This window comes from Tachyglossus aculeatus, chromosome 1 (genome assembly GCF_015852505.1).
Source record: "Tachyglossus aculeatus isolate mTacAcu1 chromosome 1, mTacAcu1.pri, whole genome shotgun sequence".
Lineage (NCBI taxonomy): Eukaryota > Metazoa > Chordata > Mammalia > Monotremata > Tachyglossidae > Tachyglossus > Tachyglossus aculeatus.
In genome coordinates this window covers 93,727,855-93,755,725 of record NC_052066.1, presented here as the reverse complement: position 1 = coordinate 93,755,725, position 27,871 = coordinate 93,727,855, and the positions used below count along the sequence as shown (strand labels likewise).

At 44.3% G+C, this 27,871-nt stretch overlaps 1 pseudogene; it reads left to right on the top strand.

The window, feature by feature from the left end:
• Positions 1-19,719, top strand: part of LOC119927031 — a 62,336-nt pseudogene extending 42,617 nt beyond the window's left edge.
• Positions 19,720-27,871: the final 8,152 nt, after the last annotated feature.

Genomic DNA, 27,871 nt, shown 5'->3' with positions numbered 1-27,871 from the left:
CAAGGTCACACAACTGACATGTGGCAGAGTCGGAATTAGAACCCAGGTCCTTCTGACTCCCAGGCCCATGCTCTATTTAACATTGCTAAGCAACACTGCTTCTCAATCTTACTGTGTGCCAGTCTTAGCTTCTGGAAACATTATTTAATCAATCAATCAATCAATCAATCAATCGTATTTATTGAGCGCTTACTTTGTGCAGAGCACTGTACTAAGCACTTGGGAAGTACAAGTTGGCAACATATACAGACGGTCCCTACCCAACAGTGGGCTCACAGTCTAGAAGGGGGAGACAGAGAACAAAATGAAACATATTAATTAAATAAAATAAATAGAATAGATATGTACAAGTAAAATAAATTAATAAATAGAGTAATGAATATGTACAAACATATATACATATATACAGGTGCTGCAGGGAAGGGAAGGAGGTAAGACGGGGGTATGGAGAGGAGGATGAGGGGGAGAGGAAGGAGGGGGCTCAGTTTGGGAAGGCCTCCTGGAGGAGGTGAGCTCTCAGTAGGGCCTTGAAGGGAGGAAGAGAGCTAGCTTGGCAGATGTTGGGAGAGAGGGCATTCCAGGCCAGGGGGATGACGTGGGCCGGGGGTCGACAGCGGGACAGGCGAGAACGAGGCACGGTGAGGAGATTAGCGGCAGAGAAGCGGAGGGTGCGGGCTGGGCTTTAGAAGGAGAGAAGGGAGGTGAGGTAGGAGGTGATGGAGAGCCTTGAAGCCGAGAGTGAGGAGTTTCTGCCTGATGCGCAGATTGATTGGTAGCCACTGGAGATTTTTGAGGAGGGGAGCATTTCTGGACAAAGACAATCCAGACAGCGGCGTGAAGTATGGATTGAAGTGGGGAGAGACACGAGGATGGGAGATCGGAAAGGAGGCTGATACAGTAGTCCAGACGGGATAGGATGAGAGCTTGAACGAGCAGGGTAGCGGTTTGGATGGAGAGGAAAGGGCAGATCTTGGCAATGTTGCAGAGCTGAGACCGGCAGGTTTTGATGATGGCTTGGATGTGAGGGGTGAACGAGAGAGTGGAGTCGAGGATGACACCAAGGCTGTGGGCCTGTGAGATGGGAAGGATGGTAGTGCCATTAACAGTGATGGGAAAGTCAGGGAGAGGGTAGGGTTTGGGAGGGAAGACAAGGACTTCAGTCTTGGACATGTTGAGTTTTAGGTGGCGGGCAGACATCCAGATGGGGATGTCCTGAAGGCAGGAGGAGATGCGAGCCTGGAGGGAGGGGGAGAGAGCAGGGGCAGAGATGTAGATTTGGGTGTCATCAGCGTAGAGATGATAGTTGAAGCCGTGGGAGCGAATGAGGTCACCAAGGGAGTGCGTGTAGATCGAGAACAGAAGGGGACCAAGAACTGAACCTTGAGGAAACCCCACAGTAAGGGGATGGGAGGGGGAGGGCGAGCCTGCAAAAGAGACTGAGAATGAATGACCGGAGAGATAAGAGGAGAACCAGGAGAGGACGGAGTCTGTGAAGCCAAGGTTGGATAGCGTGTTGAGGAGAAGGGGGTGGTCCACAGTGTCGAAGGCAGCTGAGAGGTCAAGGAGGATTAGGATAGAGTATAGGCCATTGGATTTGGCAAGCAGGAGGTCATTGGTGACCTTTGAGAGGGCAGTTTCCATGGAATGCAGGGAACGGAAGCCAGACTGGATGGGGTCGAGGAGAGAGTTGGTGTTGAGGAATTCGGGGCAGCATGTGTAGATGACTCGTTCAAGGAGTTTGGAAAGGAATGGTAGGAGGGAGATGGGACGATAACTAGAAGGTGAGGTAGGGTCAAGAGAGGGTTTTTTTTAGGATGGGAGAGACATGGGAATGTTTGAAGGCAGAGGGGAAGGAACCAGTGGAGAGTGAGTGGTTCAAGATGGAAGTTAAGGCAGGGTGAAGGGACGGAGCGAGAGATTTCATGAGATGAGAGGGAATGGGGTCAGAAGCACAGGTGGCCGGAGTAGCACTTGAGAGGAGGGAGGAGAGCTCCTCTGAGGATACTGCTGGGAAGGATGGGAGAGTAGCAGAGAGTGTTGAGAGCTGGGGGGTTGAAGAAGGGGGGGAGTGACTTTGGGGAGGTTAGACCTGATGGATTTAATTTTATTAATGAAATAGGAGGCCAGATCGTTGGGGGTGAGGGAAGGAGGAGGGGGAGGAACTGGGGGCCTGAGAAGGGAGTTGAATGTATGGAAGACCTGACGGGGATGATGGGCATGGGTGTCAATAAGGGAGGAGAAATAGTTTTGTCTGGCAGAGGAGAGGGCTGAGTTAAGGCAGGAAAGGATAAACTTGAAGTGAACGAGGTTGGCATGGTGTTTAGACTCACGCCAGCAGTGTTCAGCCGCTCGAGCATAAGAGCGAAGGAGGCAGACAGTGGCAGTGATCCAGGGCTGTGGGTTAGTGGTACGAGAGCGTCGAAGGGAAAGGGGACCAAGTGAGTCTAACCTTGACTTTACTGATACTGTCCTCTCTTGGTTCTCCTTCCATCTCTCAGGCTGTTCTTTTTCAATCTCTTTCCAAGGTTCCTCTCCTGCCTGCCATTCTGTAACTGTGGGAGTCCCTCAAGGCTCAGTTAATAATAATAATAATGATGGCATTTATTAAGTGCTTACTATGTGCATAGCACTGTTCTAAGCGCTGGGGTGATCAGGTTGTCCAACGGGGGCTCACAGTCAATCCCCATTTTACAGATGAGGTAACTGAGGCACAGATAAGTTAAGTGACTTGCCCAAAGTCACACAGCTGACAGTTGGCGGAGCCGGGATTTGAACCTCTGACCGCTGACTCCAAAGCCCATGCTCTTTCCACTGTGCCATGCTGCTTCTCTAAGCAGTACTGGGTCCCCTTCTATTCTCCATCTAAATCTACTCCCTTGGAGAATTCATTTGCTGTCATCTCTATGCAGATGATTCCCAAATCCACATCTCCCACCCTGGCATCTCTCCTCTGCAGTCTCACATTTCCTCCTGCCTTAAGGGTATTCAACACCTTAAACTAAACATGTCCAAAACAGAATTTCTCATTTTTCTACCCAAATCCTGTCCTCCCCCTGTCTTTTCCATCACTGGGCAACAATGCTCTCTTCCCTGTCTCACGAGCCCGTAACCTTGGCATTATCCACGATTCATCGCTCTTATTCCATGCATATATTCAATGTCATCAAATCCTGCCAGTTCTACCTTGATAACATTGCTAAAATTCCCTGTCTTTCAATCCAAACTGCTACTATGCTGATCCAAACAGCTATCATGTTTCACCTTGAATACTACATCAACCTTCTCATTGATTTCCTTACCTCTTGTCTCTCCCCACTCAATTCCTTACTTCCCTCTGCTACCCCAATCATTTCTCTAAAAACACCCCTGCTCATTTCATTCATTCATTCAATCGTATTTATTGAGCACTGACTGTGTGCAGAGCTCTGTATTAAGAGCTTGAGCACTGTATTAAGTGCTTGAGCACTGTACTAAGTGTTTGGCACCATACTAAGCACTTGATCCCATCCCATTACATCTGGTCACTCCTCAAAAACTTCCAGTGTTTGTCCATCCACCTCTGCATCTTCTACATCAAACAGAAACTCCTTACCAGTGGCTTTATAACAATCAACCTGTACATTTAGATTTAGATCTGTCCCTTTTAAGCTCTTGATATACTTCCCAAGTGCTTAGTACAGTGCTCTGCACACAATAAGCACTCAATAAATACAATTGAATGAACGAATATTCACCCCACCCTCAGCTCCACAGCAGCATGGCATTGTGGAAAGAGCCCGGGCTTTGGAATCAGAGGTCATGGGTTCTAATCCTGGCTCTGCCACATGTCTGCTGTGTGACCTTGGGCAAGTCACTTAACTTCTCTGAGCTTCAGTTACCCCATTTGTAAAAATGGGGATGAAGACTGTGAGTCCCACGTGGGACAACCTGATCACCTTTTATCCTCCCAGCGCTTAGAACAGTGCTTTGCATGTAGTAAGCATTTAACAAATGTCATTGTTATTATTATAGATATCTGTAATTTATTTTAATGTCTGCATCCCCCTGCAGATTGTAAGCTCCTTGCAGGCAGGGAAGATGTCTACCAACCTGTTGTATTGTACTCTCCCAAACACTTAGTACAGAGGTCTGCAAACAGTAATACCATTAATTGGCTGAATGATTATGTGAGTAGATATCATATCTCTTTTTCTTGGAGTCATGATTTTCCCAGAGTATCTGCTCTAAGTTCATCACCTCATTTCTGAGCGCTCTGTGCTAGGCTGATCTTCCTTCAGCAGCTGGCTCCCACCTAGGGAGCATCATGCAAGACTCACCTCATTGCCTCTTTACAGCATTTATTCCATCTACTCTGCTTACAGCTTTCCCATTTCAGCTCACCATAGTAATAGTAACGGTACTTATTAAGCAGTTACTCTGTGCATGGCACAGTACTAAGTGCTGGGAAAAAATGTACAGGTGGGAATTAGGAATGCTGTCCCTAGAGGGGCTCACAGAGGAATTCTCCTCACACGTTCCAGCCAGCACAATTGGAATATGATGTCTCCGACTCTGATGCCGGTGACTGGCTCTGGGCTGGGACCTCATCGTTTAGCATCTTATCTTGCCACTTGGTGCCCATAGATGGCATAAGTGGAACTGCTATACAAATAATGATGACATTTATTAAACACTTACTAGGTGCAAAGCACTATTCTAAGCACTAGGGAGGTTACAAGGTGATCAGGTTAGTATGTTTGGTTTTGTTCTCTGTCTCCCCCTTTTAGACTGTGAGCCCACTGTTGGGTAGGGACTGCCTCTATATGTTGCCAATTTGTACTTCTCAAGCACTTAGTACAGTGCTCTGCACATAGTAAGCACTCAATAAATACAATTGATGATGATGATGATGATCAGGTTGCCCCACGGGGGGCTCACAGTCTTAATCCCCATTTTACAGATGAGGTAACTAAGGCACAAAGAAGTTAAGTGACTTGTCCAAAGTCACACAGCTGACAATTGGCAGAGCCGAGATTTGAACCCCTGATGTCTGACTTCAAAGCCCATGCTCTTTCCACTGAGCCATGCTGCTTCTCAATAATAATAATGATAATAATAATAATAATAATAATAATAATAATAATAATAATAATGGCATTTATTAAGCGCTTACTATGTTTAAAGCACTGTTCTAAGCGCTGGGGAGGTTACAAAGTGATCAGGTTGTCCCACGGGGGGGGCTCACAGCTTGAATCCCCATTTTACAGATGAGGTGACTGAGGCCCAGAGTAGTTAAGTGAGCATTTGTTAAGCGCTTACTATGTGCAAAGCACTGTTCTAAACACTGGGGAGGTTACAAGGTGATCTAGGCATCTGCCCTAACACTTCCCCTTCTAGACTGTGAGCCCGCTGTTGGGTAGAGACCGTCTCTATATGTTGCCAACTTGTACTTCCCAAGTGCTTAGTACAGTGCTCCGTACACAGTAAGCGCTCAATAAATACGATTGAATGAATGAATAATGCTAACCTTCTCACTGTACCTCAATCTTATCTGTCTGGCCTCTGACCTCTCAGCCATGACCTGCCTCTGAACTGGAACACCCTCCCTGCTCATATCTGACAGACAATTACTCTCTCCCCCTTTCAAAGCCTTATTGGAGGCACATCTCCTCCAAGAGACCTTCTCTGACTAAGCCCTGCTTTTGTCTTCTCCCACTCTCTTCTGTGTCACCCTTACTTATTCCATTTATTCATCCCCCCTTCCAGCCCCACAGCACTTATGCATATATGTGTAATTTATTTACTTATGTTAATCTTGGTGAGCCTGCAGCAAGCAGCTTTACTAGGGACTGCTTGTGATCCTGAGAATAACAATGAAGAACAAAAAAGAAACTTGGGAAGGCACTGATGTGATCTAATTGAGGAAAGGTAGTTGCCAGTCCATGGGGGATTGGAGCATGGAGGGAGACATGGCCTTCTTTCCCTGCTCTATTCAGTAATGGGCCTGGATCAATCAATGGCTGCCACGTAGAGCCACAGCTGTGATGCCTAATGCAGATAAAAGGTGGTCATTTTGAATCAACAGGGAGCAGCTGGAGAGCAGCATTAGAAAGCAGCAGAAGACAGCAGCACTTGGAAGCAGAGAAAAGAAGCAGCGGCAGAAGGGGCTCCCTTGATCAGCAGACTGGTACTGGACCCTTGGTGGAGTGAGTGAGTTTGTGTGTATGTGTCACTCCCTTGCCCGTTGGTAATACTAAGTAAAAAACTTTCCATAATATCCCTGGTGGTCAGTGAAGTGGTTTGACTCTCCTATGTGTGACTGAGGCTCTCCCAATCCAGGAAAGTGCTGGGTGCTTGTGACATTGTCTTTCTTTCCTTCTAGACTGTAAACTCATTGTGGGCAGGGAATGTGTCTGTTCATTGTTATACTTTACTCTCTTAAACACTTAATACAGTGTTCTGGATGCAATAAACACTCAATAAATATGATTGACTGACTAGATCCAAGGTCTCACAGCCATGAGAATGATTGGTACTACAATTGTCCTATCCCTTTAGTTGGATTCAGTATTGATCTCAGAGCCATTTTGGAGCCATATACCCTTTTTCCAGTTTCCTCAAGGAAACACTACTCCTCTTCATTTAGTTTCTATCCATGAAGCAGCATGGCCTAGTGGCAAGAGCACAGGTTTGGGAGTCATAGGAGGTGTGTTCTAATTCTGGCTCTGCCACTTGTCTGCTGTGTGATCTCTGGCAAGTCACTTCACTTCTTTGTGTCTCAGTTAACTCATCTGTAAAATGGGGATTAAGACTGTGAGCCCCACGTGGGACAACCTGATTACCTTGTATGGTCTGCTGCGCTTAGAAAAGTGCTTGATATACAGTAAGCACAAAAAATACCATAATTATCATTATTATCTCCTTGTTTATCAGTGCATCATGGGATGATGTGCTCATCCAGGTAACAGAATTTTGTAAGAGCATCCAACTCTATGTCACAGATGTTTAATCTTTATTACCCATATGGTTTGCCCAGTGTGGGCTGATACATAACCTTATTTTTCTTCAGGCTGTCAGTCCATAGTGCTTTCACATATTCTAAGAAGTACTTTATAATCATCTGCATGTCTTCGTGTGTATATATATATATATATGTGTGTATATATGCATATTCATTCAATCATTTATTGAGCACTTACTGTGTGCAGAGCACTGTACTAAGCACTTGGGAAGTACAAGTTGGCAACATATAGAGACTGTCCTTATTCAACAACGGGCTCACAGTCTAGAAGGGGGAGACAAACAACAGTACAAAACATAGACAGGTGTCAAAATCATCAGAACAAATAGAATTACAACTCTAATGTACATCACTAACAAAATAGAATAGTAGATATGTACAAGTAAAATAGAGTAATCTGTACAAATATATACAAGTGCTGTGGGGAAGGGAAGGAGGTAGGGCAGGGGGGATGGGGAGGAGGAGAGGAAAAAGGGGGCTAAGTCTGGGAAGGCCTCTTGGAGGTGAGCTCTGAATAGGGCTTTGAAGCAAGGAAGAAAGCTAGCTTGTTGGATGTGTGGAGGGAGGGCATTCCAGGCCAGGGGAAGGATGTGGGCTGGGGGTCAACAGTGGGACAGGTGAGAACGAGGCACAGTGAGGAGGTTAGTGGCAGAGGAGTGGAGAGTGCAGGCTGGGATGTAGAAGGAGAGAAGGGAGGGGAGGTAGGAGGGGGCGAGGTGATGGAGAGACTTGAAGCCGAGAGTGAGGAGTTTTTTTTTTTTTCTTGATTCGTAGGTTGACAGGCAGCCACTGGAGACTTTTGAGGAGGGGAGTAACATGCTGACACCAATTTCCAGATGCTTAGTGTGGTTACAGATGGTAGAATTAATAAGGATCAATCAAACTATCAATCAGTTATTTATTGAGTACTTACTGTGTGCAGAGCACTGTACTATGTGCAAGAGAGTACAACGTAATAGTTACTAGACAAGTTCCCTGCTCACATTGAGCTTACAGTCTAGAGGGGCAGACAGACATTAATATGAATGAACAAATCATGGATATGTATCTAAATGCCTAAATGCTGTGGGACTGAGGGAGGAGTAAATAGAGTGCAAGTGCAAGGGTGATGCAGAAGGAAATGGGGAAAAAGTAAATAAGGGCTTAGGGAAGACGTCTCAGGAGTTGGAGCACTTAGTACAGTGCTCTGCACACAGTAGGTACTCAATAACTATGACTGAATGAATAAGGTTTTGAAGGTGGGGACAGTGATTGTCTATTGTACATGAAGGGAGATGTTCCAGTCCAGATGTAGGGTGTGGGCAATAGGTCAGCGGAGAGATAGACGAGATGGAGGTAAAGTGAGTAGGTTGACATTAGAGGCGTGAGGTTTGTGGGATGTGTTGCAGCATGGTAAGGTAGGAGGGGGCAAGGCGATTAAGCTCTTTAACGCTGATGACATGGGGTTTTTCAGAGGTGGACGAGTAACCACTGGAGGTTCTTGAGGAGTGGGGAAACAGACCCATGGTGTCAAGAAACCCAAACTACCTCTTCCAATGGAATCAAAGATTGAGTATCTGTGGCATAATCTCTAACATGCAGCCTTTGAGACTCTGGATGTTTCCAACAGAAAACTCTCAAAACTGGATGGATGAGAATAATTCCTGAATCAGAGTCATTTCAGTCAAGAAAGCTATAGATCAGCCCCACCTTGAAACAGTTTGGCCTAGTGGAAAAAGCACAGGCCTGGCCATCAGAGGACCTGGTTTCTAATCCCAGCTCCACCATTTACCCTCTATGTGACCTTGGGAAAGTCACTTAACTTCTCTGAGCCTTAATTTCCTCATGGGCAAAATAGGGATTCAATATTTGGTTTCCTTCTTACTGAGGCCGTAAGTGGTTTACCACTGCCTCCTTCCACGCAGTAAACTTGAATCTCCACCCTTGATTCTCTCCCATGCTGCTGCTGCCCAGAACAGGTGAGTTTTGACTTATAGCAGATTGCCTTCCACTTGTTAGACACTGCCCAAGCTAGGAATGGAAAGGATATGCCTCTGCTTGACTCTCCCTCCTGCAGTTGAGACTGGTAGAGTACTGGAAACACTCCAGGTGTGACCCTGAGAGGGGAGGGATTCGGTACAACCTTATCAATTTGAATTTACCCCAGCACTTAGTACAGTGCTTGGCTTATTCAAGCATTTAAAAAGTACTATTACTATAATTATTACTATTATTATCATCACTGTTTGCGTGAGATGCAAGGCTATGTGGAATAACACCAATCTCAAAACTTCTATGCATTTCTAAAGAGCGTATCAGATCCCAAAAGTGAGAAGCAGCATGGCTTTGTGGAAAGAGCAAGGGCTTGAGGGTCAAAGGTCGTGGGTTCTAATCCCAGCTCTGCCAAATGTCAGCTGGGTGACTTTGGGCAATCACTTCACTTCTCTGTGCCTCAGTTACCACATCTGTAAAATGGGGATTAAGACTGTGAGCTCCATATGGGACAACCACCTCTTCCTACCAGATTTCCCAGGTTAACTCCCAGCATCCTGAGCCATGCCATCTTTTAAGCCAACTATAACTTATTAACTTCTCTATACCCTTCCTACCACTCATCAATCAATCAATGAATAGTATTGAGTGCTGACTGTGTGCAAAGCAGAGCATTAAGTGCTTGGGAGAATATGACAAAGTTGGTAAACATTTTCCGTGCTCACAATGGCTCATACATTTATTCATTTATGTATTTATTCTTGACCTCTCTAGTTGTATATATTTTTACATTTGCATCCCCCGTTAAATTGTCACCACCTTGTGTGCAGTAAACACATCATTTTATTATTTTATACTTCTTCCCAAATGCCCAGTACACTATGCCAGGCCAAGTGGGCATTGAATAATTGCCTCTTCCACTGCTATTATTACTAAGAAGCAGGCTACTTCTATTCCTGACAACAAATCTTTCAAGATTTTCTCATGATATGTGACTATTACCTCAGTCTTCCTGGGAATGGAAATAGCTGGCAACATAATTGAAAAACTTACTTTCATTATCATATTTTTATGTTCTGTGTCGGGCAGAGACATAAAGGACTTGCCCTACCCTTGAACAGGAAAAAAAGTTAGTGAGTCACACTGAAACATGTCCAATTATGTGTTCTGGTAAAGCAGACTCTAAAAACAAACTTTACCACTCATGGTTACAATGTTGGCTACATAGAAAAGCCATTTTGTATTTGCCAAAAGGAAAGGTGTGGTGCCCACTACTGTGAGCAATTTGCAATTATCTGATCTAGTACCACTCAGACAATACCCAAGGTTACACAGATAGTCATTGTTTAGGGAACAGTGAGTAACCAAAATGAGGGTGATAACTGAAGTTGGAAAACAGCAAGCTAAACACTTAATGAAAATGGCAATATTCAGGGTCAGAGTTGCATCTGAATAAACAAGGTAAAGTCATGTGTGAAGAAAGGAAGACAGAATGATACCCTAACAGCTATTCCAAGATGAGCTGAAATGAGGGACCTTGAAACAGGAAAGACAGAAGAAGCACTCTTTTTTAAACCACAGTCAAGTAAAACTACAGCTTGGCATTTTAAAGATGGAAGCAGAAGACAGATCAGCATAGTTTACAGCAATAAGAGATGAGCTGGCTCTGTTAGAACAGAGGCTTTGGGAAAATGGCAAGAAAAAGGAGAAACAAAGGTAGTGCCCACCTCTCATGATGTTTGGGAAGCAAACACAACTGTGCTGCAGAGGGACACTGCACAATACATGGAAGTGATTACCAGCTACAATCATACAATCTAAAATAAAATTTCAGACTGGAATCATCTTTCACTCTAAAAAGCATCGATAAGTTAACTTAGGCAATTTCTGTATTCACCTGTAGGGAGCAGCTTTGTTTAGGTAACTGAAATATATATATATACACACACACACATTTACAGAAAGAAACAGATATACATATATACAGAACTATTTCAATGAACCAAAATATCTTCTTACATTAGCATGCAGGAATCTGTCAAAACAAACAAACAAAAAAATGAATTAATGTATTGCAGGCATAACAGAATTGCAGCAAAGGAAAGGATTATGTCTCACTGTGCAGTCTATAAAACTTTCTGGAGTCTCTCACATTAAATTAATCTTCATGGAAGAGCAAGAGACAATCGAATGGTTATTTACATGAACGGTAAATCAGTAAATGAAGCAATACAGCTGAACTTCATTTTCAAATTGTTTGCATTTTAGTGATTACACTCTCTCTAGCCTAACTCATGGAGTACAGAAAATAGAAATGGCAAGAGCCATTGTTTGAATAGTCTTTCTATATTAAACATGCCAATTAAAATTCTATTAAAAGATACAAAGAAGTAGAAATCTTTGGCACTGTACCTAGGTGGCTTATATTTGGCATGCCACATTTCATATCAAGTCTTCATGTCTGGGCTCTGATACTTTTCAGAGTTTATTTTAAGACTCTATTCTTCTCACAGCTCATGGGAGCCACTGAATAGTATGAGGCAATCCAAGAGGACATGATGATGATGATGGCATTTGTTAAGTGCTTACTGTGTGCAAAGCACTGTTTTAAGCACTGGTGGGATACAAGGTGATCAGGTTGTCCAATGTGGGGCTCACAGTCTTAATCCCCATTTTACAGATGAAGTAACTGAGGCACAGAAGTGAAGAGACTTGACCAAAGTCACACAGCTGACAAGTGGCAGAGCTGGAATTAGAACCCATGACCTCTGGCTCCCAAACCCAGGATCTTTCCACTGAGCCATGCTGCTTCCCATGCTTCCACATGCCTTTGGGTTTGCAATTCTCCCCAGTTGCTCCAGTTTAGAAAGAAAAGTGGTTACCTTATCTCATGGTGGTTCTGGCTTGGTCCCATTTTGGAGCCATTTTGGCTGATATTCAAGGAGTTCAGATGAGGTCAAGGTCAAGTAGTGAGTCAGTGGCTGAACTGGATTTTTAATTTTGGATACTCTAGTCTCAATCTGTTGATCTAGCCACCAGATCAGTCCATTAAAAATCTATTGCTCTTTAATCTTCTCTGCTCACCAGAGAATGGTAATAAAATCTCTATTCCTTCCCATTAAAAAAAAAGATGGCATTTGTTAAGCGTTTACTGTGCAAAGCACTGTTTTAAGTGCTGGGGGACTGTTTTAAGTGCTGGGGGGATACACAAGGTGACCAGGTTGTCCCATGTGAGGCTCACAGTTTTAATCCCCATTTCTCAGATGAGATAACTGAGGCCCAGAGAAGTTAAGTGATTTGCCCAAAGTCACATAGCCGACAAGTGGCAGAGCAGGGATTAGAACCCATGACCTCTGTCTCCCAAGCCCATGCCATTTCCACTGAGCCACGCTGCTTCTCAACTTAGAGGATTTGCTTCTTCATTAGTGGAAAGAGTATGATTATAAGTGATGTGGCTTAGTGGATAAGAGCACAGGCCTGGGAGTCACAGGCCTGAGTTCTAATTCTGGCTCTGCCATATGTCTATGTCACCTTGGGCAAGTCACTTAACTTCCTTGGGCTTCAGTTACCTCATCTGTATAACTGGGATAATTCTTCCACTCAGTAATATTTATTGAGCACTTACTATGTGCAGAGCACTGTACTAAGTGCTTGGAAAGTACAATTCAGCAACAAAGACAATCCTTGCCCACACTGAGCTTACAGTCTGGAAGTGGGGATACAGACATGAAAACATGAGCAGGCATTAATTTTAAATACATATAATTATAGATATATATACACATCAAAACAAGTAAAGTCATTAATATAAATAGAATTATAGATATGTACATATACGCAAGTGCTCTGGGGTGGGGGGTAGAGCAAAGGGAGTGATATGGGAACAGGACTGAGTCCCCTTTTTACTCTCCTCCTTCTCATCTCCCCAGCCCTACCTCCTCACCCTCCCCACAGCACCTGTATATATGTTTGTACAGACTTATTACTCTATTTTACTTGTACATATTTACTGTTCTACGTAGTTTGTTAATAATGTGCATCTAGCTTTACTTCTGCTTATTCTGATGACTTGACACATGTTTTGTTGTCTATCTCCCCCTTCTAGACTGTGAGCCCATTGTTGGGTAGGGACCATCTCTATATGTTGCCAAATTGTACTTCCCAAGTGCTTAGTACAGTACTCTGCACACAGTAAGTGCTCAATAAATATGAATGAATGAGGGGAGGGGGAGCTGAGGAAAATGGAGGCTTATTCTGGGAAGGTCTCTTGGAGGAGGTGAGCCTTCAGTAGGGCTTTGGAGGGGGGAAGTGTGATTGGTGGATTTGAGGAGGGAAGGCATTCCAGGCCAGAGGTAGGACATGGGCCATGGGTCAATGGTGGGACAGGTGAGAGCATGGCATAGAGATAAAGTTAACACCAGAGGAAGGGTGTGTGCAGGCTGGAATATAGAAGGGGAGAAGGGAGGTGAGGTAAGAAGGGGCAAGATGATGGAGAGCTTTGAAGCCAATAGTGAGGAGTTTTTCCTTGATATGGAGGTTGGTAGGCAACCACTGGAGACTTTGGGGAGGGGGTGGCATGTTTAAAATGTTTCTGTAGAAAGACAATCTGGGCAGCAGAGTGAAGTATATATTAAAGTAGGGAGAAACAGGAGGTTGGGAGGTCAGCAAGGAGGCTGATGCAGTAATCCAGTCAGGATAGGATGAGTGATTGTACTAATGTAGTGGTTTGGATGGAGAGAAAAGGTGGATCTTGGTGATGTTGTGAAGGTGAGACTAGCAGGTACTGGTGATGGATTGGATATGTGGGGTGAATTAAAGAGTGGAGTCAAGGATGACACCAATGTTGTGAGCTACTGAGATGGGAAGGATGGTTGTGCCATCCACAGTGACTGGAAAGTCAGGGAGAGGACAGGTCTTGGGAGGGAAGATAAGAAGCTCTGTCTTGGAGATGTTGAGTTTTAGGTAGCAGGAGGACATCCAGGTGGAGATGTCCTGAAGCGGGGAGGAGATGCAATCCTGGATGGAGGGAGAGAGAACAGGAGAGGAGATGTAGATTTGGATGTCATCCACATAGAGATGATAGCTGAAGTCTTGGGAGCAAATGAGTTCACTAAGGGAGTGAGTATATATGGAGAATAGAAGGGGACCAAGAACTGACCCTTGAGGAACCCCTAAGAGGATGGGAGGGGGATGAAGATCATGTGAAGGAAACTGAGACTGAACGGCCAGAGAGATGAGGAGAACCAGGAGAGGATGGAGTCTGTGAAGCCAAGGTTGGGTGGTGTGCTGAGGAGAAGGAGGTGGTCTGCAGTGTCGAAGGCAGCTGAGAGGTCGAGGAGGCTTAGGATAGAGTAGGAGCCATTGGATTTAGCAGGAAGGAGGTCAATTGGTGACCTTTGAAAGGGTGGTTTCAGTGGAGTGGAGGGGACAGAAGCCAGATTGAAGGGGGTCCTGGAGAGAATTGGAGGAGAGGAATTTTAGGCAGCTAGTGTAGACGATTCACTCCAGGAGCTTGGAAAGGAAGGGTAGGAGGGAGATGGGGCATTAACTGGATGGGGCTGTGGGGTCAAAGGAGGGTTTTTTTTAGGATGGGGGAGATATGGGAATGTTTGAAGGCAGAGAGGAAGAAGCCATTGGAGAGTGAGTGGTTGAAGATGGAAGTTAAAGCTGGGAGGAGGGAAGGGGCGAGTTTTTTTTAAGGTGTGAGGGAATGGGGTCTGATGCACATGTGGAGATGGTGGCACTTGAGAGTAGGGAGGAGATCTCCTCTGAAGATACTGCTGGGAAGGATGGAAAAGTAGTAGAAGAGGTCAAGAGGAGGTGGGGTGGGGGAGGGGTGATTTTTAGGGAGCTCAGACCTGATGGTGTTAATTTTCCTAATGAAATAGGTGGCCAGATTGTTGGAGCTGAGGGATGGGGGAGAGGGAGGGACAGGGGGCCTGAGGAGGGAGTACATGTCCAAAACAATTGATAAGGGTGATGGGCAAGGGTGTCCGTAAAGGAAGAGTTTTTCCAGGCAGAGGAGAGGTCAGAGTTTAGGCAAGAAAGGACAAACTTAAAGTGGACATGGTTGGCCTGGTGTTTAGATTTCCTCCAGTAGCGTTCAGAGGTTCGAGCATAAGAGCAAAGGAGGCTGACAGTGGAGGTGATCCAGGGCTGTGGACTAGTTGTTTGAGAGCAATGAAGGGTTAGGGGAGTGAGTAAGTTGAGTAGAGAAGGTGGAGTTGAGAGCATCTACTTGGTCATAAATAGTTGGTAGAATGGGTAGGGAGGCTAGGTGGGGCATGATGTGCTGAGAGAAGTGGAAGGATTCAAGAGAGTGAAGGTCTCTGTGGGAGAGTAGTGCAGATGCCCTCCCTCTAAACATCCGCCAAGCTAACTCTCTTCCTCTCTTCAAAGCCCTACTGAGAGCTCACCTCCTCCTAGAGGCCTTCCCAGGCTGAGCCCCCTTTTTCCTCTCCTCCTCCCCATCACCCCTACACTACCTCCTTCCCCACCCCACAGCACCTGTATATGTTTGTACAGATTTATTACTCTATTTTACTTGTACATATTTGCTATTCTATTTATTTTTGTTAATGATGTGCATTTAGCTTTAATTCTATTTGTTCTGACTACTTGACACCTGTCCACATGTTTTGCTTTGTTGTCTGTCTCCCCCTTCTAGACTGTGAGCCTGTTGTTGGGTAGGGACCGTCTCTATACGTTGCCAACTTGTACTTCTGAAGCACTTAATACAGTGCTCTGCACACAGTAAGTGCTCAATAAATGCGATTGAATGAATGAATGAAATTTATGGGGAGGAGGAGCATGAGAGAGGAGGCAAGTGAGAAGGTTGTGGTCAGAGAGAGGAACTTCAGAGTTGGAAAGGGTGGAGATTGTGCAGCAGTTAGAGATGGTGAGATTGGGTGTGTGTCCAAATTGGTGAGTGGGCAAGGTGGGGTGGAGCAGGAGATTGGCGGAGTTGAGGAGTGATAGAAGGCTGGTGGCAGAGGAGTCACCGTGTACATCTATGTGGATGTTGAAATCTCTGAGGATCAGAGTGGGCATGGCAAAAGAGAGAAGGAAGGTGAGAAAAGTGTCAAAATGGATAAAGAAGTTGGAGGTGGGGGCGGGGGAGTAGATGACAGTACAAGAATCTGGAGTAGGGTGGTAGAGGTGGATGATATAGGCTTCAAAGGAGGAGAAATAAAGGGAAGGGGAAGGAGGGATGATGCGAAAGACACTGGGATGAGTGGTCCCATGTGGGACAGGGACTGTGTCCAACCTGATTATGAGTAAGCCCTTAACAAGTACCATAATTATTATAATCAATTATTACTATATGAATTCTAAAGTGAGATTCAAAAATGCTTAAGATTTATACCTGATTGGAAAGAGACAAAACTGGTCCCTCAGCTCCTACAAAACAAAGATAAAGAATTTTCAATAATGATGGTGGTTATCCTTGACGAAAACAAACTAGGAAAACATTTCTAACATATTTTTTAAAACTTTTCTCAATAATGAAGAAATTTTGACCATTTTGCAATTATTAATGAATTTATCTTTAGAAAACCCCAAAATTGGGATAGTCAGAATCACTGTTCCTCATTCTACAGAGAGGAAAACAAAAATCCAGATAGTAATTAAAATGGTCAAAGCACACTGCCAAAAGAATTCAGAAATTCTTGTCCCTGGATAACTCTGTTGCAGAACAGGCACATAACAATTCTAACTGAAAATAAACCAGACTTGGTATCCTGAGTATTCATGGGAACACACAAAAAAGCAGCATATGTGGTTTCACAGTTCTTTCTCAGCAGTCAGGACCTGAAGAAAACCTGCTCTACTGCTCCACCAGAGAAATCAAAGCAATTATAGTTGGCTGTGAAACATAATAGATCTCTCAGGTTTCTCATTTCTGACTGCTTAGCAGTGCTCTTTGAAATGACAAGTTGCCTGTCAATCTGAATGACTGGCTTGGGTATTTATGGCAAGGAATATTATTTTATATATTCATCATATTTTCAAACTGCAGTCTTTGCTGAAACAGTTTCAAAGTCCAGGATTGGTGCCACACCCAACCCAATAAAATATTCTGAGTATTTTGGAGGATTCTATTAGGTATCAACATTAATCAATCAATCAGTGGTATTTATTGAGCACTTGCACTGTATTAAGAGCTTGGGGGAGAACAATAGGGTAAGAAAGCACCATGCCTGAGCTCAAGAAGCTTACAGTCTTAAGAAGAGCTCACCCTTTGGAGACTAATATAGGAATATCTTGAAAATGCTGATTATCTTCTTGAATCAGACCCTGGTACTTATAGGGATATCAGTCCATATTGGATGGCAAATGTACTGCAACTAAAATTGAGGAGAAGCAAACACTGATCTCCAGGAGAGGCTCACTTCTCCTTCATGACATTTTTGACATCCCCAAATTGAGGTCTGCTTTCAAAGGGCAGTTTGCTGATGTTGCAGCTGGCTTCTGGAGCACTAGGGTGTTCCCTCAAGTGTTTCTGGGAGCTGAGAAGAACCAGCACCACGGGGTAGTGGATAGCCCACAGAACTGGAAGTCAGAAGGTCATAGGTTCTTTTCCTGGCTCTGCCACTTGTCTGCTGGGTGACCTTGCATGAGTCACTTAATTTCTCTGTACCTTAGCTCTTCTGTAAACTGGGGATTAAGGCTGTGAGCCTCATGTGGGACAGGGACTGTGTCCAATCTGATTTGCTTGTATCTACCCCAGAGTTTAGTACAGTGCCTGATGCATAGTAAAAGCTTAACAAATACCATCCTTATTAGGGAGGACCAAGAAGAAACATCATCATCCTTTTTTTTAATGGTATTTAAGCACTTGTCTTCTCATTCTGTCTAGTTGTCTCCGACTCATAGCGACTCCATAGGCACATCTCTCCCAGAATGCCACACCTCCATCTGCAATTGTTTTAGTAGTTTGTCCATAGAGTTTTCTTGGTTAAAAATATGGAAGTGGTTTACCACTGAGTCTTCCATGCAGTAAACTTGAGTCTCCACCCTCGACTCTCTCCCATGCCACTGCTGCCCAGCACAGATGACTTTTGACTTGTAGGAAATTGCCTTCTTGCTAACCACTGCCCAAGCTAGGAATGGAATGGAAATGCCTCTGTTTAGCTCTCCCTCCCATAGCCGAGATTAGTAGAGTACTGGAAATTCTTCAGGTGCATTCCTGAGACAGGGTTAAGCAATTGCCATAAATCAAACACTGTTCTAAGTGCTGGCATAGGCACAGAAGAATTAGGTTGGACACAGTCCTTATGCTATATGGGGCTCACAGTCTAAGTAGGAAGGAGAACTGAAGCACAGAGAAGTTAAGTTACTTAAAGTTACACACCAAGCAATTGACAGAGGCATCATTAGAAGCCAGGTCCTCTGACTCCCAAGCCGATGTTCTTTCCATTAGACCTTGCTGCTTCTCATCATCATTCATTTATGAGCACTATTTATGACACTGTGTTTTTTGCTGTGTGGGCTCCCAGAAGATGCAAAAGCAGCAATTGGCTCAGCACCCTGCCACAGATGGCCATCTGGTGAGAAGGCTGAGCGTTCATTCATTCATTCAATCGTATTTATTTAGCACTTACCATGAGTAGAGCACTGTACTAAGTGCTTGGGAGAGTGCAACACAACAATAAGCAGAAACATTTCCTGCCCACAACAAGCTTACAGTCTGGGGCGGGGGAGACAGACATTAATATAAATAAATATTTATTTATAAATAAAGCCCGGGCTTTGGAGTCAGGGGTCATGGGTTCAAATCCCAGCTCCATCACTTGTCAGCTGTGTGACTTTGGGCAAGTCACTTCACTTCTCTGGGCCTCAGTTACATCATCTGTAAAATGGGGATGAAGACTGTGAGCCCCCCCGTGGAACAACCTAGTCACCTTGTAACTTCCCTAGCACTTAGAACAGTGCTTTGCACACAGTAAGTGCTTAATAAATGCTATCATTATTATTATTATCATTAAATAAATTACAGATATATGCTTAAGTGCTGTGGGGCTGGAAGGGGGATGTATAAAGGAAACAGTCAAAGTGATGCAGAGGGGAGTGGGAGAAGAGGAAAGGCTTAGTCATGCAAGGCCTCTTGGAGGAGATATGTCTTCAATAAGGCTTTGAAGGGGGGAAAAGTAATTGTATGTTGGATTTGAGATGGGAGGGCATTCCAGGCCAGAGTCAGGACATGTGTGAGAGAGGGGTCAGCGGAGAGATAGGTGAGATGGAGGTGTAGTGAGAAGGCACCTAAGGAGAAGCTCAGGTACAAAGAGAAACTGGCAGGATGAGGACTATTTGGTCTGGAAATTTGAACCCTGAGAGGGGACTTGGCTGAAATCTGCAAAATCACAAAAGGTATGGACTGGCAGGATGGACATAAATTTGTGCTAAGCAATTAGGGAGGCCAGCAATGGCATCTGAGAAACCAGACCTCGAGACATGTGACATGACACATGTTAGGCTGGCATGCAGGGTGACGTGATGGCATCATCCTGCTGCCATTTTGTGGAAGTGCACCTGACTTGTCCAGAATTCATCTGGAATTAGAGCACTCTCGAGGGGACCATGCCCACAGTTGTTTCAGAATCATTTTGTTCCCTTCTCATGTCAGGGTGAATTTGGATATCGTGTCTGAGCCATGGAATTCAGAGACAAGATCTGTGGTGGAGAGAACTTATGCCCTAAAATTAAGTATGCCAAAGTATACGAAGTATATTAAGTATGCTGAATGAATATGAATATATCTAGACTGTGGGCAGGAATGTGTCTACTTGTCATACTGTACTCTCCCAAGCACTTAATACAGTGTTTTGCACACAGTAAGTGCTCAATAAGTACAACTGAATGAATGACTATAAAAATATATATACATATAATACAGACTCACACATCATAAATATCATATATATTATTATGTCATATTTCACCCAATTGGTGACAAATGTATGGACTTCATCCCTTCAAGACCAACAATATCAGAAGTTTCAAGAGGAATTTGTAATGCTTTCGCTTCTAGCAAACACTATGGAACTCTCACCTACCCTATGTGGCTAGAGAGAAGGCTAAGGATGTAAGAGTATATGAGATGGTACAATGGGATAGGTTTCAAGAACAGAAACCATCACATACCCTCCCCAACAATGAAATGCAGAAAGCAGAACTTAATCAATAAAACGTACTGAGTGCTTACTCTGTGCTGAGGACTGTACTAAACGCTTGGGAGAGCATAGTAGTCAGTATTCATTCAGTTGTATTTACTGAGTGCTTAGTGTGTGCAGAACACTGTACTAAGCACTTGGGAAGTACAATTCAGCAACCAATAGAGACAATTCCTGCCAACAATGGGCTCACAGTCTAGAAGGGGGGACACAGACATCAAAACAAGTAAACAGGCATCAGTAACATTATTATAAATAAATAGAATTATGGATATATACACCAATAAAAATAACTAGAATTATAATTATAAAAATGTAAATATGTACACAAGTGATGTGGGACGGGGAGGGAGGTAGAGCAAAGGGAGTGAGTCAGGGTGATGGGGAGGGAGAGCAGAGGAAAAAAGGAGTCTTAGTCTGGGGAAAGGGAGGCTTAGTCTGGGAGTAGTCTGACAATAGACAGAAACCCCACCCTGGATGAACCCTTGAGGGGATTATGCAGTTTAAAACACAGGACTGTTCCTGAAATGGGGAAGAGAATAAGGAATGATCCCACCACCCATGGCTGTTCCTTTACCTTTCTATTCCCTTAGTTTTGGTCTTGTTTTCTAAGTACCCCTGCTGTCTGGTCCCTGTCTATGATTCCTTTCTCTTTTTTTAAATGTCCATCCATTGAACCTGGAAGACCCCGAGGGACCATGACTGTGTCCAAATTCACTTATTCTGTATTAACCCCAATTCATAGTATGGAGTGCTGCATGTAACAGGCAATCAGGAAATATCAAGAAATAAACGGCATAGCCTAGTGGAAAGAGCATGGACTTAGGAGTCAGAGGATTTAGGTTCTTATACCAAGCCTGCCAATTGCCTGCTGTGTGACCTTGGACAAAAAGCCCAACTTCTCTGTGCCTCAGTTTCTTCAACTGTAAAATGGGGATTCAAAACCTGTTCTCCCTAGTACTTTCATTCATTCAATCGTATTTATTGAGTGCTTACTGTTTGCAGAGTACTGTCCTAAGTACTTGGGAAGTACAAGTTGGCAACATATAGAGACGGTCCCTACCCAACAACGGGCTCACAGTCTAGAAAGGGGAGACAGACAACAAAACAAAACATGTGGACAGGTGTCAAGTCATCAGAACAAATAGAATAAAGCTAAACGCACATCATTAACAAAATAAATAGAATAGTAAATATGTACAAGTAAAATAGAGTAATAAATCTGTACAAACATATATACAGGTGCTGTGGGGAGGGGAAGGTGGTAGGGTAGGGGGGATGAGGAGGAGGAGAGAAAAAAGGGGGCTCAGCCTGGGAAGGCCTCTTGGAGGAGGTGAGCTCTCAGTAGGGCTTTGAAGGGAGGAGGAGAGCTAGCTTGGTGGATGTGTGTGGAGGGAGGGCACTCCAGGCCAGGGGGAGGACATGGGCTGGGGGTCGAGGCGGGACAGGTGAGAATGAGGTACAGTGAGGAGGGGAGGAGCAGAGGGTGCAGGCTGGGCTGTAGAAGGAGAAAAGGGAGGTGAGGTAGGAGGGGGCAAGATGATGGAGAGACTTGAAGCCGAGAGTGAAGAGTTTTTGCTTGATGCATAGGTTAACAGGCAGCCACTGGAGATTTTTGAGGAGGGGAGTAACATGCCCAGAGCATTTCTGCACAAAAATGATCCAGGCAGCAGCATGAAGTATAGACTGAAGTGGGGAAAGACAGGAGGATGGGAGATTGGAGAGGAGGCTGATGCAGTAATCCAGTTGGGATAGGATGAGAGATTGAACCAGCAAGGTAGCAGTTTGGATGGAGAGGAAAGGGCGGATCTTGTACTTAAATTGTGGGCCCAGTCTGGCCTGATTTACATGTAGTTACCCCTCCCCAGCATTCCTCATTCGCTCCCACGGCTTCAACTATCATCTCTACGCTGATGACACCCAGATCTACATCTCTGCCCCTGCTCTCTCCCCCTCCCTCCAGGCTCGCATCTCCTCCTGCCTTCAGGACATCTCCATCTGGATGTCCGTCCACCACCTAAAGCTCAACATGTCGAAGACTGAGCTCCTTGTCTTCCCTCCCAAACCTTGTCCTCTCCCTGACTTTCCCATCTCTGTTGACGGCACTACCATCCTTCCCGTCTCACAAGCCCGCAACCTTGGTGTCATCCTCGACTCCACTCTCTCATTCACCCCTCACATCCAAGCCGTCACCAAAACCTGCCAGTCTCAGCTCCACAACATTGCCAAGATCCGCCCTTTCCTCTCCATCCAAACCGCTACCCTGTTCATTCAAGCTCTCATCCTATCCCGTCTGGACTACTGCACCAGCCTTCTCTCTGATCTCCCATCCTCGTGTCTCTCTCCACTTCAATCCATACTTCATGCTGCTGCCCGGATTATCTTTGTCCAGAAACGCTCTGGACATATTACTCCCCTCCTCAAAAACCTCCAATGGCTACCGATCAATCTGCGCATCAGGCAGAAACTCCTCACCCTGGGCTTCAGTGCTCTCCATCACCTCGCCCCCTCCTACCTCACCTCCCTTCTCTCCTTCTACTGCCCAGCCCACACCCTCCGCTCCTCCACCACTAATCTCCTCACTGTACCTCGCTCTCGCCTGTCCCGCCATCGACCCCCGGCCCACGTCATCCCCCGGGCCTGGAATGCCCTCCCTCTGCCCATCCGCCAAGCTAGCTCTCTTCCTCCCTTCAAGGCCCTGCTGAGAGCTCACCTCCTCCAGGAGGCCTTCCCAGACTGAGCCCTTTCTTTCCTCTCCCCCTCGTCTCCCTCTCCATCCCCCCGTCTTACCTCCTTCCCTTCCCCACAGCACCTGCATATATGCATATATGGTTGTACATATTTATTACTCTATTTATTTATTTATTTATTTATTTTACTTGTACATTGCTATCCTACTTATTTTATTTTGTTGGTATGTTTGGTTCTGTTCTCTGTCTCCCCCTTTTAGACTGTGAGCCCACTGTTGGGTAGGGACTGTCTCTATGTGATGCCAATTTGTACTTCCCAAGCGCTTAGTACAGTGCTCTGCACATAGTAAGCGCTCAATAAATACGATTGATTGATTGATTCAGAATAGTGCTCAACATAGAGTAAAAAAAAATCATGAAAAAAATCATTACTATTATTACTACTACTATTACTAGATTCCTGCACCATGTGCTCAGAAGGAGGGAGCTGGATAAAGCTTTATTTTACTTGATCTCACAGATATGATGCAGAATGAGGCCCCCCCTTATGAATCAATGATAATTAATAATGAATATAATAATGTATATGGCAGTTTCACTTTTTCAAATCAGTTTCATTACTTACAATGATAATGATAATAATGGCATCTGTTAAGCACTTACTATGTGTCAAGCACTGTTCTAAGCACTGGGGCAGATACAAGTAATCAGGTTGGACACAGTCCCTGTCCCATATGGGGCTCAAGGTCTTAATCTCCATATTATAGTTGAGGGAACTGAGGCATAGAGAAATGAAGTGACTTTCCCAAGGTCACACAGCAGACAAGTGGTGATGCTGGGATTAGAACCCAAGTCTTTCTGACTCCCAGGCCCGTACTGTTTCCAGTAGGCCTTGCTGCTTCCCTTAGGCCATGCTGCTTCCCTTATCTCATCTCTTACTTATTTTCTCTCATCTTGTCTCACCTCACTTTCATCTCATCTCATCACTTATGTCCATTAAACCTCACACTATCCCTCTGAGAGAAGACAGTGCAGGTATTCTTATCCTCATTTCACAGATGATAAAACTATGGCATAGAAAGTTAACTGTTTTAAACAGTCACCCAGTAGCCCCCTGGTTGGGCATCACCTAATTTTCAGAACCATATGTTTTCTCTCATAATGTCTGGCCTCCTCACCAATCTCAGGTTCAAAATTCTGTGACCTTCCTCCTTTGGAGAGCTTCACGGAAAGTCCTGCCTCCCTCCTCCGCAGCACCACCCACTGATTGTATTAACATGGTAGCAGTTTGTATGGAGAAGAAAGGGTGGACTTTAGCGATGTTGTGAAGGTGGGACCAGCAGGATTTAGTGATGGATTGAATAAGTGTGTTGAATGAGAGGAGTCGAGGATAACACCAAGGTTATGGGCTTATGAGACAGGAAGAACGGTTGTGCCATTTCCAGTGATTGGAAAATGAGGGGGAGGACAGAGATTGGATGGGAAGATAAGGAGTGCTCTTTTGAACATGTTAAGCTTGAGGTAATGGGGGAACATCCAAGTAGAAATGTCCTGAAGGCAAGAGGAAATGCGAGACTGCAGAGAGGTAGAGAGATGGGGGCTGGAGATGTAGATGGGTATCATCTACATAGAGGTGGTAGTTGAAGCCATGGAAGTGAATGAGTTCTCCAAGGGAATAGGTGTAGATGGAGAATAGAAGGGGACCCAGAACTGAAACTGCATATTACATAGCAGAAATTGTGCCAACCTATCATTGAACATTAAAGGGTAGATGTTGGCCCGATGAACGAATCTCTTCCATTTGTCTGGCCACATCTACCGTTTAGATGGTACAGCCCCAGCTATTAGCATGAATGTCCAGGAGTGCCATGTTGCATACTCTTCCTCCAAGCGTTCATTCAATCATTCAATCATATTTATTGGGAACTTACTGAGTGCAGAATACTGTACTAAGCATTTGGGAGAGTACATTATAACAATAAACAGACACATTTCCTGACCACAGTGAATTTATGGTCTAGATGCAGAAATGAACATTAATATAAATGAATACATTACAGATATGTAAATAAGTGCTGTGTAGTTGTCCAAGGGGGATGAATAAAGTGAGCAAGACAGGGTGACACAGAAGGGAGTGGGAGAAGAGGGAAGGAGGCCTTAGAGAAGACCTCTTGGAGGAGATGCACCTTCAATAAGGCTCTGAAATGGGGGAGAGTATCCTGTTTTCACACTTTTACAGAAGAACCTTCCACTGAATGGACTGCTATCTCACCCTATAATTGCACTGCTTATGTTCCATTATTGCCTCCAATAGTGGAATCGCCATTTTTACTATACCTAACCCCTGACATTCCTGAATTAGGGATACACTGGCAGATTTGTATAATTCCATGGGTCGCACAATTAGTGAAAGGTGTTGTTCTTATGTCCCTCAGGGTACAACTCCAAACCAACCTATAAAATGTGAATCAATTACATCATGTAGACTCCATGAATATCCCTTTCCCCATTTACAACTTGTCATTAACACTACTCATATCAACCCTTCAGGGAAAATAATTTCCCTGCTAATGAGGTTGCCATTCTGTAGTTTATAGATGCATATAAAACTTTTACATATAACCATGAGAAGTAGCACAATCACTGAAAGGTATATCCTGTCCCCCACCCCACTATAAAAGAAAAATATTACTAATAATAATTGTAGTACTTGTTAAGCCCATATCATGTGACAAGTTCTGTAATAAGTCCTCAGGTAGATACAAGATAATTAGGTTGAACACAGTCTCTGTTCCACATGGGGCTCACAGTCTAAGTAGAGGGGAGAACAGGTACTTAATCACTATTTTACAGATTAGGAAACTGAGGCACAGAAAAGTTAATTCCTTAAGGCAAGTGCTAGAGCCAGGCTTCAAAACAAATTACAACTTTAAGGATTTATATACAGAAATGATCATTCATCTGGGATGTGGAAAGACTAGATAGGAAGGTTTGGGAATTGGATGTAGATTTTCCTTATGTTAGCCTTAGCCCTACACCTTGTCCATCACCATGACCAAAGACAATTATAAGTTAGCTTTATTTCATTTAGCAGTTTAAAACCCACAACTTTTTAAGTGGTATTAAGTACTTATTATGTTCCAAGCCCTAGGACAGGTACTAGATAATCAAATAAGACTCTGTTCCTGCCTGACACAGGGTCATGGTCTGAGGGAAAGAGAACAGGTATTTAATCTGCATTTTACAACTGAGGCCCAGAGAAGGTAGGAGACTTGCCCAGGGTGATGCAGCAAGCAAGTGGCAGAGGTGAAACTGGAATCCAGGTCATCTGATTCCCAGGCTCGTGCTCTTTCCACTAATAATAATAATAATAATAATAATGTTGGTATTTGAGCGCTTACTATGTGCCAAGCACTGTTCTAAGCATTGGGATAGATACAAAGTTATTAGATTGTCCCACTTGGGGCTCACAGTCTTGATCACCATTTTACAGATGAGGTAACTGAGGCACAAAGAAGTGAAGTGACTTGCCCCAAGTCACAGCTGACAAGTGGTGAGCTATGACCTCTGACTCCCAAGCCTGGGTTCTTTCTGCTATGCCAGGCTGCTTCTCACTAGGCAACACTGCTTCAGTCATCATCATCATCAATCGTATTTATTGAGCGCTTACTATGTGCAGAGCACTGTACTAAGCGCTTGGGAAGTACAAATTGGCAACATAGAGACAGTCTCTACCCAACAGTGGGCTCACAGTCCTTGAACTAAATAATTGAAAATAGGTTCCTTTGACACCCAGCCCTAACCCAAATCCCTAAGTAGTTGCTCTCTTAAACCAGAAACACAGCCTGCTTTTGCCACAACCTTATCTGAGCCTAACCTTACTCTTATTAATAATAATAATAATAATAATAGTAATAATACCAAAGTTGTAGTGTTTAAGTGCTTACTATTATATGTAGCACTGTATTAAGCACTGGGGTAGATAGAAGATTAATCAGGTAATCAAGATAGCCACCTTTAAAGTACTCAGTCACCACCTTGCCACCTCCTATCTCACCTGGCTACTCTCCTATCACAACCCAGTTGACACACTTTGCTCCCTTAATGCCAACCTACCCACTATACCTCAATCTTGTCTATCTTGCTGCCGACCTATCACCCACATCCCACCTCCGGCCTGGAATGCCCTCCCTCTTCATAACCAACAGACAATTACTCTCCCCACCTTCAAAGACTTATTGAAGGCACATCTCCTCCAAAAGGCCTTCCCTGACAAAGTTCTTTTTTTCCTTTTCTTCCACTCCCTCTGCATCACCCTGACTTGCCCTCTTTACTTATCCCCCCTCCCCACAACCAACCACAGCACTTAAGGACAGATCTGTTATTTCATTTATTTATATTAATGTCTGTCTCCCATTCTAGACTGTAAGCTCACTGTGGGCAGAAAATGCATCTGTTATATTGTTATATCATACTCTCTGAAGCGCTTATTATAGTGCTCTACACATAGGAAGTGCTCAATAAATATGATTGACTGACGGATGTTTTTCAGTAAGTAGGAGGGAGAACAGAGATTGAATCTCCATTTTACAGAGCTTAGAACAGTGCTTGGCACATAGTAAGAGCTTAACAAATGCCATCATAATTTTGCAGATGAGGGAACTGAGACACAGAAGTTAAGTGACTTGCTAATGTCACATAGCAGGTATGTGGCAGAGCAGGGATTAGAACCCTGGTCATCTGACTCCCAGGCCCATCCCGTTTTCCCTGGGCCATGCTGCTCCTCAGGCTAAAAGAAACCATTGATGGGTTGGGTTTTGGAGATCCAGTGATTTGATTGCACCAGTGATTGGACTGCAAGTGTTAGTTTTCATGCAGTTGTCCCTCCCTGCAGAGTTCCTACCTTCAAGGACTCAAAAGACCTTTGAGTCCTTGAAGGTATGCAGACTTCCCCAGGCTGCCTTGATGAATGAATTAAAATATGCTTGTCCTCCTGGCTGTTTAGGAAGTCAAGGCCAGGTTTCAGTGGCTGGAGC